Here is a 16,063-nt window from a genome sequence, read left to right as displayed (position 1 = left end):
CTCCCAGCCAAGACGTGATTCGTACACGTTCGGCTATTTTCGGCTTGTTAGTAACTCGTCTCAACAGCAAAATTAATTTCGCCTACAGTTCCCACCTCAAGAGGCCTTATTGAAGTACGTATCACAGAAACAAGAATATTAACTAGAACATAACTACGACATGGCAACGAAAGTTTCTAGGCAACATAAAACATACCAAGATACTCACATCCAGTTAACAGCACTTATCACCCAGCAAGATGGTGTACGAACAACATAATCACGACATTCTTACCATTTAAGTTCAGTACGTCTTATTTAAGCAGCAATTTTATGCATAACTTCCAAAACCGGCCTCGTGCGACGTTCGATAAATCTTAGTGGGAAGCATGTAAAGAAACCAGGGTTGTGTTAAGTAACACGGTTGTTTCATTTTTAAAATGACTAAGTATAAACAATAGCTAGCTTTTGTAGGTTTCTATTAAAGCACGCAATAGTGAACCAAAGAAACAGTTGGTACTGCTTACTTCTAACAACTTTTATTTAAAAATTGATGAAGCACTTCTCAGTGAATCGCAACTGCTACCTACAACTTCTTCTCAGAAAAGAAAGCGTACATTTGTTACAAATATCTCCTCTCTGCATCACTCCTCTTCCTAGCGACACTTGCTTCACTCACACCCACCCTTCATTTAAAATCAGCCGAGTTAAAAGGAGAGCACTAGACATACTGTCTGTAAATCACTTAACTGCTAGACTGTATATTTCTGAACTGACGAAAATTGAAAGACTTCAGGCTGCCAATGTTTATCTATGGCCACTGTCACTACTACTAAAACTACTTCTACTACTAATAATAATAACAATAATAATAATAATGCCGGCTGAGGTGGCCGAGCGGTTATAGGCGCTACAGTCTGGAACAGCGCGACCGCTACGGTCGCAGGTTCGAATCCTGCCTCGGGCATGGATGTGTGTGATCTCCTTAGGTTAGTTAGGTTTAAGTAGTTCTAAGTTCTAGGGGACTGATGACCTCAGAAGTTGAGTCCCGTAGTGCTCAGAGCCATTTGAATCATTTTGAACAATATTAATAAGACTGTGTAGGCCCCACAGCAATGTATACATTTACAACTACACATATATATTCCGCAAGGCATCGTACTGTTTATGGCGGAGGGTACCTTGTACCATTATTAGTTATTTCATTTCCTGTTCCAGTCGCGAACAAAGCGAAGAAAAAACGACTGTTTATATGCGTCCGTACGAGCCCTAATTTCCGTTCTCTTATCTTCGTAGTCCTTACGCGTAACGTACGTTGGCGGCAGCAGAATCGGTCTGCAGTCAGCTTCAAATTTTCTCAATAGTGTTTCGCGAAAAGAACGTCGTCTTTCCTCCAGGGATGCGATGCCCATTTGAGTTCACGAAGCACCTCCGTAACACTCACGTGTTGATTAATCAAACGTGCCGGTAACAAATCTAGCAGCCCTCCTCTCAACTGATTCGATGTTTTCCTTCAATCAGACCTGGTGGGAATTCCAAAGACTCGAGCAGTACTCAAGAATGGATCACACTAGAGTGCTATACGCCGCCTCCTCTACAGAAGAACCACACTTCCCTAAAATTCTCCCAATAAGCTAACGTCGACCATTCGCCTTCCCTACTACCGACCTTAAGTACTCTTTCCATTGCATATCGTTGCCGGCCGCGGTGGTCTAGCGGTTCACGCCCTCCGTCCGGAACCGCAGGACTGCTACGGTCGCAGGTTCGAATCCTGCCTCGGGCATGGATGTATGTGATGTCCTTAGGTTAGTTAGGTTTAAGTACTTCTAAGTTCTAGGGGACTGATGACCACAGATGTTAAGTCCCATAGTGCTCAGAGCCATTTGAACCATTGCATATCGTTGTGCAAATCTTTTATTTACAGTCATAGTTACTGATCCCGCTGAGTAAATAGCAAGTAGGAACATTTTCTGGCAGTGAATAAATAGAGTAATGTGGACTTGCAAGACTGGAAATTTATATATATATATATATATATATATATATATATATATATATATATATATATATATATACTACTGGCCATTAAAATTGCTACACCAAGAAGAAATGCAGATGATAAACGGGTATTCATTGGACAAATATATTATACTAGAACTGAGATGTGATTACATTTTCAAGCAATTTGGGAGCATAGATCCTGAGAAATCAGTACCCAGAACAACCACCTCTGGCCGTAATAACGGCCTTGATACGCGTAGGCATTGAGTCAAACAGAGCTTGGATGGCGTGTACAGGTACAGCTGCCCATGAAGCTTCAACACGATACTACAGTTCATCAAGAGTAGTGACTGGCGTATTGTGACGAGCCACCTGCTCCGCCACCATTGACCAGACGTTTTCAATTGATAAGAGATCAGGAGAATGTGCTGGCCAGGGCAGCAGTCGAACATTTTCTGTATCCAGAAAGGCCCGTAAAGGACCTGCAACACGCGGTCGTGCATTATCCTGCTGAAATGTAGGATTTCGCAGGGATCGAATGAAGGGTAAAGCCACGGGTCGTAACACATCTAAAATGTGACCGAGGTTCGTAACCAATGGCACCCCATACCATCACGCCAGAGTGATACGCCGATATAGCGATGACGAATACACGCTTCCAATGTGCGTTCACCGCGATGTCGCAAAACACGGATTCGACCATCATGATGCTGTAAACAGAACCTGGATTCATCCGAAAAAATGACATTTTGCCATTCGTGCACCCAGGTTCGTCGTTGAGTACACCATCGCAGGCGCTCCTGTCTGTGATGCAACGTCAAGGGTAACCGCAGCCATGGTCTCCGGGCTGATAGTCCATGCTGCTGCAAACGTCGTCGAACTGTTCGTGCAGACGGTTGTTGTCTTTCAAACGTCCCCATCTGTTGACTCTGGGGTCGAGACGTGGCTGCACGATCCGTTACAGCCATGCGGATAAGATGCCTGTCATCTCGACTGCTAGTGATACGAGGCCGTTGGGATCCAGCACCGCGTTCCGTATTACCCTCCAGAACCCACCGATTCCATATTCTGCTAACAGTAACAGTCATTGGATCTCGACCAACGCGAGCAGCAATGTCGCGATACGATAAACAGCAATCGCGCTAGGCTACAATCCGACCTTTATCAAAGTCGGAAACGTGATGGTACGAATTTCTCCTCCTTATACGAGGTATAACAACAACGTTTCACCAGGCAACGCCGGTCAACTGCTGCTTGTGTATGAGAAATCGGTTGGAAACTTTCCTCATGAAACTTCCTGGCAGATTAAAACTGTGTGCCCGACCGAGACTCGAACTCGGGACTTTGCCTTTCGCGGGCAAGAGGTAAAGCTGTGAGTACCGGGCGTGAGTCGTGCTTCGGTAGCTCAGATGGTAGAGCACTTGCCCGCGAAAGGCAAAGGTCCCGAGTTCGAGTCTCGGTCGGGCATACAGTTTTAATCTGCCAGGAAGTTTCATATCAGCGCACACTCCGCTGCAGAGTGAAAATCTCATTCTGGGAACTTTCCTCATGTCAGCACGTTGTAGGTGTCGCCACCGGCGCCAACCTTGTGTGAATGCTCTGAAAAGGTAATCATTTGCGTATCACAGCATCTTCTTCCTGTCGGTTAAATTTCACGTCTGTAGCACGTCATTTTCGTGGTGTAGCAATTTTAATGGCCAGTAGTGTAGAATTGTGGTTTTGAAGAAGAATGTAAAAAAAAAAATGATAGGATAGAGGAGTGAATTGTTAGCGGCAACGTCGATTGTGAGGTGTTTATCTCGGAATGGTTTCTTCGAGCTGTTGTCTGCCAGTCACAACAAGAAAAAAATGTTTGGTTGGTTGTAGAGAAATAATATTGCTAATCCCATGCATTGCTAATCCTGTGTACTAACTTTAAGTGCTCATGCATGTACAGCTTTTGGTGCTTTCTTGGCTAGATCACCGCACCTTATGCTGTTTACTGTTACATCTCGTCTTCCTCCTCCCCCTGTTCCTCTTCAGTGTCACTATTTTTGCTCTCACTGTGGATATCGCTGTCTACCCTCTGGAGATTGTTGTTACGTTGCATATAGGCATGTCTGTTACGTCCCGTCTGCAGCTACCTTTCATGTATTGTTTTTGAAATACTTCTTGTCAATACATTTAGTTGTGCCCATTGTTTTTCGTCTCTTATTTCCGCGTATATATCTATGTCTGTTTTTGTGTAGTCTAAGTGTAGTGTATGTCTATTGATCGCGTACTGCTCGCAGAAAATGACAGTGTGTTCTGGGGAACCTCGTTCCCCACATGTGCATGTAGGTGTATGTCTCAGACTCACGGGGCTAAGTGCGGGGGATCAGGTCCGTGTCCGGTTAAGAAACGTACCATTCCGTCTGTAGGGTCGACATGTTTCATTCTCAACCGGGCGCTTATGTCAGGGAAGAAGTCGTGCAGTCTACGTCCCTTATCACTTACATTCCACTCACCTCACCATGTATCCAAACGCCTACTTTTAAGGAGACGTGTTGTCTGTATCGGTACACCAGTTATTGTGTGTACCTTATCTAGTATTCCCATCTTTAACCAGTACTTTGCAGTTCTGTATTTGATTCTGATATCTATGGGTCATATTCCGAGCACCACGCAGAGTGCCTCCACTGAGGTGGTGCCGAAGGCTCCAGATTGTCTAAATAGGACACTTCTCTGCCCTCGTCTGACTGATGTTTTGTTGGTGAACAGGTTCAGTCTGGGTGCCTACGTGCTAGCTGCGAAGCTGAGTAATGATTCGAAGTTCCAAGTAAAATGGTCCGCCGGCCGAAGTGGCCGTGCGGTTAAATGCGCTGCAGTCTGGAACCGCAGGACCGCTACGGTCGCAGGTTCGAATCCTGCCTCGGGCATGGATGTTTGTGATGTCCTTAGGTTAGTTAGGTTTAACTAGTTCTAAGTTCTAGGGGACTAATGACCTCAGCAGTTGAGTCCCATAGTGCTCAGAGCCATTTGAACCATTTTTAAAATGGTCCATGGCCCTGACTTCTAACACCAAAAGTTAAATGCTCGCCTTAAAAGTGGAAAATAATCTCGCCACTTGCCATGCGTTTTTGTCAACACTATGAGCGGCACACAAATAGTTACTTCCGTGAAATCTAAATGGTCCAGGACGGTGTACAGTCCTCGCTCCTTCACTTCCTACGTTTACCGAAAACGCATTTAAATCTGCCTAACTCTGACGTCATCCGAGGCACTGCACATGTAGGCGATTGAGTGACGCAGACAGATTGATATCTCTGTACAAAGTCTCTCTCCACACTGCCTCCCTAGCCGTATTTAAATATGGGCGCAGCGGAGCGCCAACTGGAACATATGCTGTCAACCGCCCTAGGCAGTATCTAAATGGCCTCTTTCTCAGACACGTATAAAGTAATACCTACACTATGTGATCAAAAGTATCCGGACACCTGGCTGAAAATTACTTAGAATTTCGTGGCGCCCTCCATCGGTAATGTTGGAATTCAATACGGTGTTGGACCACCTTTAGCCTTGATGACAGTTTCCACTGTCGCAGGCATACGTTCAATCAGGTGCTGGACAGTTCTTGGGGAATGGCAGCCCATTCTTCACTGAGTGCTGGACTGAGGAGAGGTGTCCATGTCGGTCGGTGTGGCCTGGCACGAAATCGGCGTTCCAAAACATCCCAAAGGTGTTCTATAGGATTCAGATCAGGACTCTGTGCAGGCAAGTCCATTACAGGTATGTTATTGTCGTGTAACCACTCCGCCACAGGCCGTGCATTATGAACAGGTGCCTGATCGTGTTTAAAGATGCAATCGCCATACTCGAACTGCTCTTCACCAGTGGGAACCAAGAAGGTGCTTAAAAAAATCAATGTAGGCCTGTGCTGTGATAGTGCCACGCAAAACAACAAGGTGTACAAGCCCCTTCCATGAAAAACACGACCGCACCATAACACCACCGCCTCCGAATTTTACTGTCGGCACCACACACGCCAGCAGATGACGTCCGCCGGGCATTCGCCATACCCACACCCTGCCATCAGATCGCCATATTGTGTACTGTGATTCCTCACGCCACACAACGTTTTTCCACTGTTCAATCGTCCAATGTTTAGGCTTATTACATCAAGCGAGACGTCGTTTGGCATTCACCGGCGTGATGTGTGGCTTATGAGCAGCCGCTCGACCACGAAATCCAAGTTTTCACAAGTGTATAGCCGTTGCCGACCGCAGCGCCATATTCTGCCTTTTACATATCTCTGTGTTTGAAAACGCATGCCTATACAAGTTTCTTTGGTGCTGCAGTGTAATAGAGGTAGGTTATTGGTGCCACATAGCCAATGTTTTTATATGAAACACATGAATTTTCATCTTTCTGAATCCAAAATTTAGCGCCTGCAATTTTTAGTAAACTCCCTGATTTTGGCCAAAATATTGCTCCGATTTGGTCGAGACTTGTAACTTTCAGTTGTGACGTACATTTTCATATTTTGGATAGCTTTTAGCTTTGTAATTTTATTATTCAGTTCCACTTATTTTTTCTTAAAAAAGTATAATTTTTTATATATTAATTTCATAAGTCTGAGACTTAGAATGTTAACATTAATATATTGAAGCATAGATGAAGAAGTTTGGAAAAGTTATTTTAATTTTTAATTTCACTCTTGGATTATGGTGCAATCCTTTGTATGTTAAGCTCAGGCGCGTTCTGACGAGGTGGCGTTGTTAGCAGAGAGTTAGGTTAAGAGTCATACAGCGCTTGTCTGACCTCACAGGGACAGATAGGTCCTACGGAAATATTGATCAACATTGAATCGAATCTTCTCATGATTTTATTCCCTATATGTGCATCAATTTTCTATTTTAGTGCTCTCCAATCCTTCTCTTTCCTTTCCTTCTTCTTCCCATCCTTCTCCTCTTCTCCTACAATTACATTTTCCCTCTTTCCCTTTCCTTTTGTTTTTCCGCACTTCTATTTAGTCCTTTACAAAACTGCCATACCCTAGTTACGCCACTGCTACGAGGACGCCTTTCCTCATCTTCCTCCATCACATCCATTGCTCCGTCTCTAAGGCCACGCTCCAAACGAGACGTTAAATTGCAGTCTTATTATTATTTTTGCTGTCAAACGATCTATGAGTGCCAGAGAAAAATGCGTGCGTGATCACAGTGACAACCAGCGTGCTCACGGACTACCACTGCGTTCGGTTCCATCTCGTTTATTACTTGTTCAGTATCGAGCCTATTCCTAAAACTAGCTGACATTCCTAGGATTTTAGTCGTATTTCGAGCGCCATACGTAAATCACCCTCAGTTAGCAACGACACGCTATAAGACGGTCAACAGTAGTGTATCCAAAGAGTGGGGTTACGTAACACCTATTGTCAAGCAGAGGTCACACTTATTGAATACGCGACCTTGCTTCACGGTAGGCACCGTCTCGCAGAGTATGTCAGTTGCGTCATGCCACCATATCCGGCTTATTAATTACTCGTCACGGTAGGTCAAGCGAAGCCCAACGTGAAATCAGCCATCTCCGGCAATCCCGGTCCATCGAAAGTAATACGACTTCCAGTTCTATACGACATAAATTATCGGATCAAAATGTTTCGTATTATTCAGACAGTCAAATTAACCTCTGAACATAATTCAAGAAATCAGAAATAAAAGCTTCGTTCATATGTGAAGTGTATATGAAACTCAGCAGCAAGGAAGTTAACCTTAACACAGTGTGTACGTCGTAGGTTTGAACACCGCATTGCTCAACTACGCATAGTCTTATGACTGCCTGAATTAAGAGGGGACTTCAAAAATTAAGTTGCACGTCGCGCGAGAAGAGTGGCGCGTTGCCAGAAGAGAGGACATGTTCCTGGTTTCCTGAAGACACGGTTCTGCTGTGACGGAGATAACAGGTGCTGTTAATAATTGGCATCCAATGCTGTACAATCGCAATAAAGTCATGAGATGTTCAATTGACTCTTTTATCAGAACATGTTACAAGTTTCGGGATTACATCCTAACCAACCAGGCGTACAGCCTTGTCAACTCAAAGAAAGTGTCGAATAACATATGACTGCGACACAAGCAGTCTTGAAGCAGAGCAGTCTTGTCAAGGCTGTAAGCTTAGTTGGTTAGGAAGGAGTTTAAGTTTGTGATGTCTGAAGATGGGTGTAATCCGGAAATGTGTAACATATTCTAATAAAAGAGTCAATTGAACATCTCATGACTTTATTGCGACTGTACAGCATTGGTTTCCGATTATTAACATAAAAATGATCGCAGGCCTCAGGCGAGATTTTATGTCCTGTATATCAACAGGTGCTGTGTCACAGTGTGAGAGCGCAAATAGCACGGCAACTGAAAATGTACTCCAAAGCTGAAGTATGCGGGACAGTGCAATTCTCATGAGCAAAGGTCTGAACTGTACACAGATTCACCTGAAATTCTTGCTCTATATGAACCAAATGCAATGTCGCGTCAGGTCTTGGGTGAAGTGTGCCAATAATTTGACCAAGGCTGCACAGGCGTAAGTGATGCTGATCGGCAAGCAAGACCATCGACATCAACCACAGACGACAATGTATTGGCAATTGAAGAACTGATTCACATGAGTTCTAGATTTTCCAACAACGCGGACGATCTGAAATCAGTTCCCGAATGATTTCGTGAGCAAAGAGCGCATTTCAATCGTCGAGGAACTGAACGATTGGCAGAAACTTCCGACCGTAGTTTACAGGAACTTGGTTACTATGCTGAAAAATAGTGACATGTCATTCTCAATGGAGAGAAGTCTTCCGAAGTAAGAGTGATTTCAGGTGTGCCGCAGGGGAATGTCGTAGGACCGTTGCTATTCACAATATATGTAAACGACCTTGTGGATAACATCGAAAGTTCACTGAGGCTTTTTGCGGATGATGCTGTAGTATATCGAGAGGTTGTAACAATGGAAAATTGTATTGAAATGCAGGAGGATCTGCAACGATTTGACGCATGGTGCAGGGATTGGCAACTGAATCTCAATGCAGACAAGTGTAACGTGCTGCGAATACATAGAAAGAAAGATCCTTTATCATTTAGCTACAATATAGCAGGTCAGCAACTGGAAGCAGTTAATTCCATAAATTATCTGGGAATAGGCGTTAGGAGTGATTTAAAATGGAATGACCATATAAAATTAATCGTCGGTAAAGCAGATGCCAGACTGAGATTCATTGGAAGAATCCTAAGGAGATGCAGTCCGAAAAAAAAGGAAGTAGGTTACAGTACAGTTGTTCGCCCAGTGCTTGAATACTGTTCAGCAGTGTGGGATCCGTACCAGATAGGGTTGATAGAAGAGATAGAGAAGATCCAACGGAGAGCAGCGCGCTTCGTTACAGGATCATTTAGTAATCGCGAAAGCGTTACGGAGATGATAGATGAACTCCAGTGGAAGACTCTGCAAGAGAGACGCTCAGTAGCTCGGTACGGGCTTTTGTTGAAGTTTCGAGAACATACCTTCACCGAGGAGTTAAGCAACATATTGCTGCGTCCTACGTATATCTCGCGAAGAGACCATGAGGATAAAATCAGAGAGATTAGAGCCCACACAGAGGCATACCGACAATCTTTCTTTCCACGAACAATACGAGACTGGAATAGAAGAGAGAACCAATAGGAACCGCCACACACCGTCAGGTGGCTTGCGGGGTATGGATGTACATGTGTCACTTTAAGGTGTAGTAAGGCATTCAATTGAAGCTCCTTCGACTGTCATAATAATGCGTAACTTACATTTTGTAACTCCCTTGTAGTACGAAGCTTAGGTCGAAAGTAATGATACAAAGGATAGAAATTACTTCTGAAGTACAAAATGTTCTTATTAATTTGGTTATGCTTCGAATATATCTTTAGTTACTTTTCCATGCAAAACCGTGCATGTCACTGCAGTTTGTAAGTTTACAAACGAAATTTGTTCACTACTTATATGAATGCGTCGTGTTTCTTCTTTCAAACATGCCCGAAAGAACTGACATCATGCGGAACCCGCAGTTGTTATGCATTATAGGTAAAATTGATTGTGTAGGGGGGGGGGGGGGGGGGGGAAGGAAAGGAAAGGGAAAGGATTACTGATGTCAGCTCTGCATCAGGACATAACGCGGGATCTGCGGCGACGAGTGAAATGTGTACCAGACTGGGTTTCGAACCCGGGATCTCCTGCTTAGTAGGCAGGCACTGCGCCATCCGGGACACAGTGTCATCGCGGACTATCTCGGCACGCCTCACTGCCGACCTTCATTCCCACCGAGAGCCACATATCCGTAGTCCCTGTCCATTGAGATTCGGACGTACTTGTGCATCCGCACAGAAGAAGGTGGGTCCATTGCCCATCTAGGCGAATGAAGTACATGAATGAGTGGTGTCTGTTCTTTTGGGCATGTCTGGGATGCGATAGGGAGTCCGCTCATAGATAATCTTCCCACTGGTCAAACAATGACGGGACAATACCACTTTAAACTCCTGGACCAACTACAGCGAAAGACAAATAAAAAAGGCCGTGTCTGGGCAGAAAGAAAGTCGTCTTTCATCAAGATAATTGCGCGTCCAAACAAAATTGTCGTTGCCGTGGCAAAAATACATGAACTAAGATGCGAATTGTTGTCTCGCCCGCCTTATTCGCCTGATTTGGCTCCGTCAGACTTCCATGTCTTTATGAAGCTCAAAATTTTCTCTTCAAACGAAGAACTAAAAATCGAAGTAGGCAGGGATTTTGCATGCCTGGAGGAATCTAATTTTCGAGATGGGATCAAGGCATTGGAACATCGCTTGATCAATTGCATTAGTGTACATGGAGATCACATTGAAAAACAAAAACCAAAAAATCGTTTCTTTCTGTTTCTTTCAGAGAAGTTTTCGAACTATACTGGTAATTTCGAATTCGACAATAGCAGTTTACCACCCTGCCTCGTATGGAAAATACCATGTCCTCACTACACTATCTGATACTCAGACTGCTAGTATATGACTGAACAGACGTTGTTCGTTACTGTTTTAGCGGCCAATGCGGTCGCGCAGTGCAGCATGACATTGCATTACTGAGAGGCTTACGTCGCTCACCCATACGGCCGATCAACATACGGCACGTATGCCTTTCTGTCAACAACGTCTGGCCCGCTATCGATTGGAGGGTGACACTGTCATACCCCGCATTGTGCCATCTGATGGATCCTCCCTCATTGTTCTGACCTTCGAGCACGCCACGATGATGTGAATAGTAAAGAGAAAAGTGCAAATCAGCAAGCGGCGCGTTACTGGAAAAAAAAAAAAAAAGTTTCAGAGACCTGTAAAGCCTTTACATGCGATCTGATGGGAGAAGAAATTACGAAAAATCTCTCTGACGAAATAATGTCCGAAGTCAGACCGTTTCATTAACGAATCGTCGTTTCAGATCACATAAAAGGCGCGTCACGTCGTTGAGAGAGGAGTCTACGTCGAAGTAGTCCAGTACACATGTCGTCCGACAAAATACCTCTTTCTCACCCTGTAAGTTAGTACACTGAACATGAAGTTTTTTCTTTTGAATTAACAGGCTTGGTTAAGCAAAGCCGAATGTCTGCGAAATTTAAAAATTAGATGTGCGCCAGTTTCTGTTCGCACTAGCAAACAGACTTTGTCAATACAGAACGAGCAGATAGTATGTAATGTATTTAAATAATAATTATGTTAATGAAATGGCACAAAGCAACTGAACAGATGCCGACCAAACCGGCTAATTCTGATTTTAAAAAAGTCACACCGGCTGTCCTATGAAGTGAGTTGCTAAAATGTAATATTGTGATTGAAATAAAAGGCCAAAATGCAACAGATTCCTTTTTATATTGTTATTCAATAAGTAAAGTAAATTCAATAAGTAGACTTATATGGACCATATGTCCCTACATATCTAACCAGAAGAAGAGCATAAGAACAGATAACAAGAGAAGTGGTAAAAACAATTGACACAAAGACGACAAAGAATTTTTTCTTACATTACTCTCGAAGATAAAAATGAAATCAGCATCATATATGTCCAAATAGTATCCAAGTCTTTTTCTCGCAATAACGGCATTATTTCCCATTCAATAGAACATCACTGTCTTCTCAAATTAACTTGTGCAGGCTAAGGAAGGAAAGAAAAGCATCATAGAGTCCTCTCAAACCTCTTTTTCGAACGCAATGCTTGCAACACTCGCGGTTAGAACAGGAAAGGGAGGATCTGAAAACAGTATACAAAGTAACCTTTGACACACACCATAAGGCGGCTTGGGGAGTAGGCCTATAGACATAGATGCGCGCGTGAGCTGTGTAGAGAATGCTTTATCATTCAGAAGGGCATGCCTGCAGCGCCAGTGAGTCAATCGAAGACCTGAGGGACGGGACAACAAGAAGTCTGACCAACATCTCTACTTGAGGATACGTAAGGAGCTGTCAGCCGTTTGCGTTTCTTTCGAATTACGTCAAGATCGAGATTTGAGGTTTCTCGAGAACCTTATTACGTAAATTTGTAAGTTTGTGGTAAGGTCTTATGGGACCAAACTGCTGAGGCCATCGGTCCCTAAGCTTACACACTAGTTAAGCTAACTTAAACTAACTTACATTAAGGACAACACATACACCGATGTCCGAGGGAGGACTCGAACCTCCGACTGGGACAGCCGTGCGAATCGTGACAAGACGCCTAAGACCGCGCGGCGCTCCTTTCATTTCCGAGTCCAGTGGCGTAACCAGTGCGACACATTGCGCGGTTGAAAATCATAACTTCTTAGGTAGAGTTGCCGACGATGAGCAGATCGTATCAGGACTGTAAATTCGAGTGGCGCCCTGCAATTATTTGAGAAGAATGATCTGTACCAGGTGATTCAGCTCCCCTACTGTTCGGTTTTGTGCAACCCACAATGCCTTCAAATACCATGCACTAGATTTTTACATTCTGTTGCCTGGTTCATGTGAACCATCAGTCCCATAGAAAAAAATTTCGTACCGGGGTGGGTTCTCGCTAGAGGCTGTAGCTTTCGAATTATTCAAGAAAAACTTGCAGAAGTTACCTTCAAAGATGTTTTTCTTCAATAACCCAAAAACCGTGGTCTCCAGAGAAAAGTATCCAAATTTAACTACATTAAATTTCACACGAAAAGATCCTGTTACTTTTTTCTGTAGGACTAATAGTTTGCGCACGATGAGCGAGAGAATATGAAAATCTTGCAAGTGGTATTTGAAGGCGTTGCGGGCTGCATAAAACCAAGCTGTACATGCAACTGAATCACCCCGTATTCAGCACCGGTCATCAACGACAGAAAACAAAGCACAACACAACACACTATATGAATATATATGTACTCAACCCAACCATCTACATTACACTGGTACATGTAAGATACAACTCTCACACACCCTGCAGACAAGCTGGCAATAAGTGCGAAGGAGGAAATCCTTCCCGATTAGGCCCCTGAAGAGCTCGCTGGGTATTCCAGCCAACAATGCCATACTCTCTCCTCCTTTGTTTCCCAACGGATGTAGCACACCGCGGTTACTCTTCGGAGCAGACTGTGAATGAGGGGCAGTTAGGCAGCACTAATTTTACACATCCTGACTGGGTTATGGCCGCCGCTAAATAGGTGTTAAGATCTTCACATGCTACTGGTTTCGTTACATCAAGAACTCGGCGAGAGGCACCTGATGCGTTAAGCCAGGTCCATTGTTTCACGTGAAGATGATTAGGTTTTACTACCGGACTTTCCTGATTTCTGTCGGTGACTCCTTTTTGGAAAGCATTCTGTATCTGGAATCAAGATTTGTATCTACGGACGCACAAGAAAGTCAAAACGTACGGAAGTGGATGATGCATTTGGTAGGTAAGCTTTGCAGACGGCGCAGCAACATAATTTAACTGAATATAGTGGGTATTGCATCATCGAATTATTGCAACAACACGCACTAAATGCTGATGACAGTCATGGGTCGGTCACTACTATGAAATATGAATGACTGAAGTAGAATTGTCTTCAGTGATGAGTTCCGATTCGAACTGAACTCCAATGGCCGGCGAATACCAAGAACACACCATTTGAGCACTCAAACCAATCTGCTGGTATTGAAATACCATATTTCCACAGTTCTATAGCACGAGTCAGACACTGAAGGAGGTAACAAAGATAAACTGAACGCCTTGCCTTGATGACAGCCCAAAATGAGAAATAGTGAGACGAATTAGAAAAGAGGAACACCCTCAAAAAAAGGAAACTTTATTATGTTTAGCGTGTGACGAGGCATACTGCAAAGTACCGGCTTCCACTGAACCGTCCACGGAGATGCCACTGAGTCGCTCCAGGTATCAGGCGCGTTTGCAGCCAGAATCCACGCGATTGCTACGATGTGCGGCGCGTGATACAAATTGCTCTAAACAGCCGAAATTGCTATGATTATTGAAAGTTATATTTAAAAGTTTCTTTCTTTTCACAACTCTATATAGGCTCGAATAAGCCGAACCTGCATAGTTACGAAAAATTAAGAATATACGGTGTGGTCTGAAAAGCTTCTAAGAAAAAAATTCGAGACGTTGCGCCGCTTCCGAGTTAATTAGCACTGGAGTCAGCCAATCAGATCATTGCGCGCACAAATTCAAGTAGCAAAACTTGTGCTTCGTTTGGCTTCCTCAAATCGAACGAACGTAGCTTTTGCTCACCTGGTTTAAATTTATCACTTCCGAAAAAGGTTCATTTTAACTGGTAATGAGCATTTCAACAAGTGGTATGCCACGGACCCACAGATATCGGTGCATTACCACATTTTAGCGCGTGCAGTTGGTTGATTGGCTAACTTCAATGTTAAATAACTCGTAAACAGCGCAACGTATCGATTATTTTTCTTAACAGTCATTTCTCAGCACAAACTCCCCTGGAACATTCTTACAAACTTCTCAGACTTTTTCCGACCAGCCCGTATAATTAGAGACATTGAAAGCAATAGAATTGTTACGTCTGATTTAACAGTTTGTACGATTTCTGATCTGCTTCGGTATTAAATTGAATCGTTAATGGCGTGCATTACTTGTAGGTTTGTACACGAGAAGCATATTTTACGCAACATATGAAGAACCACACAAGGTTTATGTTGTGATTACAGCAAGGATCGCACTCACAAATACACACATCAAAAAAAGTTTTGCATCACCTCGGTTCCAACAGTTCCGGAAATTGTACAGAAAATTGGAATAGAGATCAATACAAACATCATTTCCGCTCTTTTTATTGCTCATGAAAACCACACATTGCATGTTGAGCCACCATAAAGCAAGACCTCCAGAGGTGGTGGTCCAGACTGCTGTACACACCGGTACCTCTAATGTCCAGTGGCACGTCCTCTTGCATTGATGCATGACTGTATTCGTGGTGGCATAGTACCCACAAGTTCATCAAGGCACTGTTGATCCAGATTGTCCCACTCCTCAACGGCGATTCGGCGTAGATACCCCAGAGTGGTTGGTGGCCCACGTCGTCAGTAAACAGCCCATTTCAATATATCCCAGGGATGTTCGATAGGGTTCATGTCTGGAGAACATGCTGGCCACTCTAGTCAAGCGATGTCGTTATTCTGAAGGAACTCATTCACAAGATGTGCACGATGGGGGCGCTAATTGTCTTCCATGAAGACGAATGCTTCGCCAATATGCTGCCGATATGCTTGCACTATCGACCGGAGAAAGGCATTCACGTATCTTACAGCGGTTACGGCGCCTTCCATGACCACCAGTGGCGTACGTCGGCCCCACGTAATGCCATCCCAAAACATCAGGGAACCTCCACCTTGCTGCACTCGCTGGAAAGTGTGTCTAAGGTATTCAGCCTGACCGGGTTGCCTCCAAACACGTCTCCGACGATTGTCCGGTTGAAGGCATATGTGACACTCATCGGTGAAGAGAACGTGAAGCCAACCCTGAGCGGTCCATTCGGCATGTTCCTGGGCCCACCTGTACCGCGCTGCATGGTTGCAAAGATGGACCTCGTCACGGATGTCGGGAGTGAAGTTACATATCATGCAGCACATTGTGCACAGTTTGA

The 16,063-nt window shown here is 44.1% G+C and overlaps 1 protein-coding gene across 1 annotated transcript in view; it reads right to left on the bottom strand.

Annotated features, from left to right (window-relative positions):
• The window catches only part of LOC126414146 (protein neuralized), an 860,420-nt gene that overhangs the window by 328,601 nt on the left and 515,756 nt on the right, over positions 1-16,063 (bottom strand). The window lies entirely within an intron of this gene.

This window comes from Schistocerca serialis, chromosome 1 (assembly GCF_023864345.2).
Source record: "Schistocerca serialis cubense isolate TAMUIC-IGC-003099 chromosome 1, iqSchSeri2.2, whole genome shotgun sequence".
Taxonomy (NCBI): domain Eukaryota; kingdom Metazoa; phylum Arthropoda; class Insecta; order Orthoptera; family Acrididae; genus Schistocerca; species Schistocerca serialis.
This window is presented reverse-complemented; position numbering and strand designations above follow the sequence as displayed.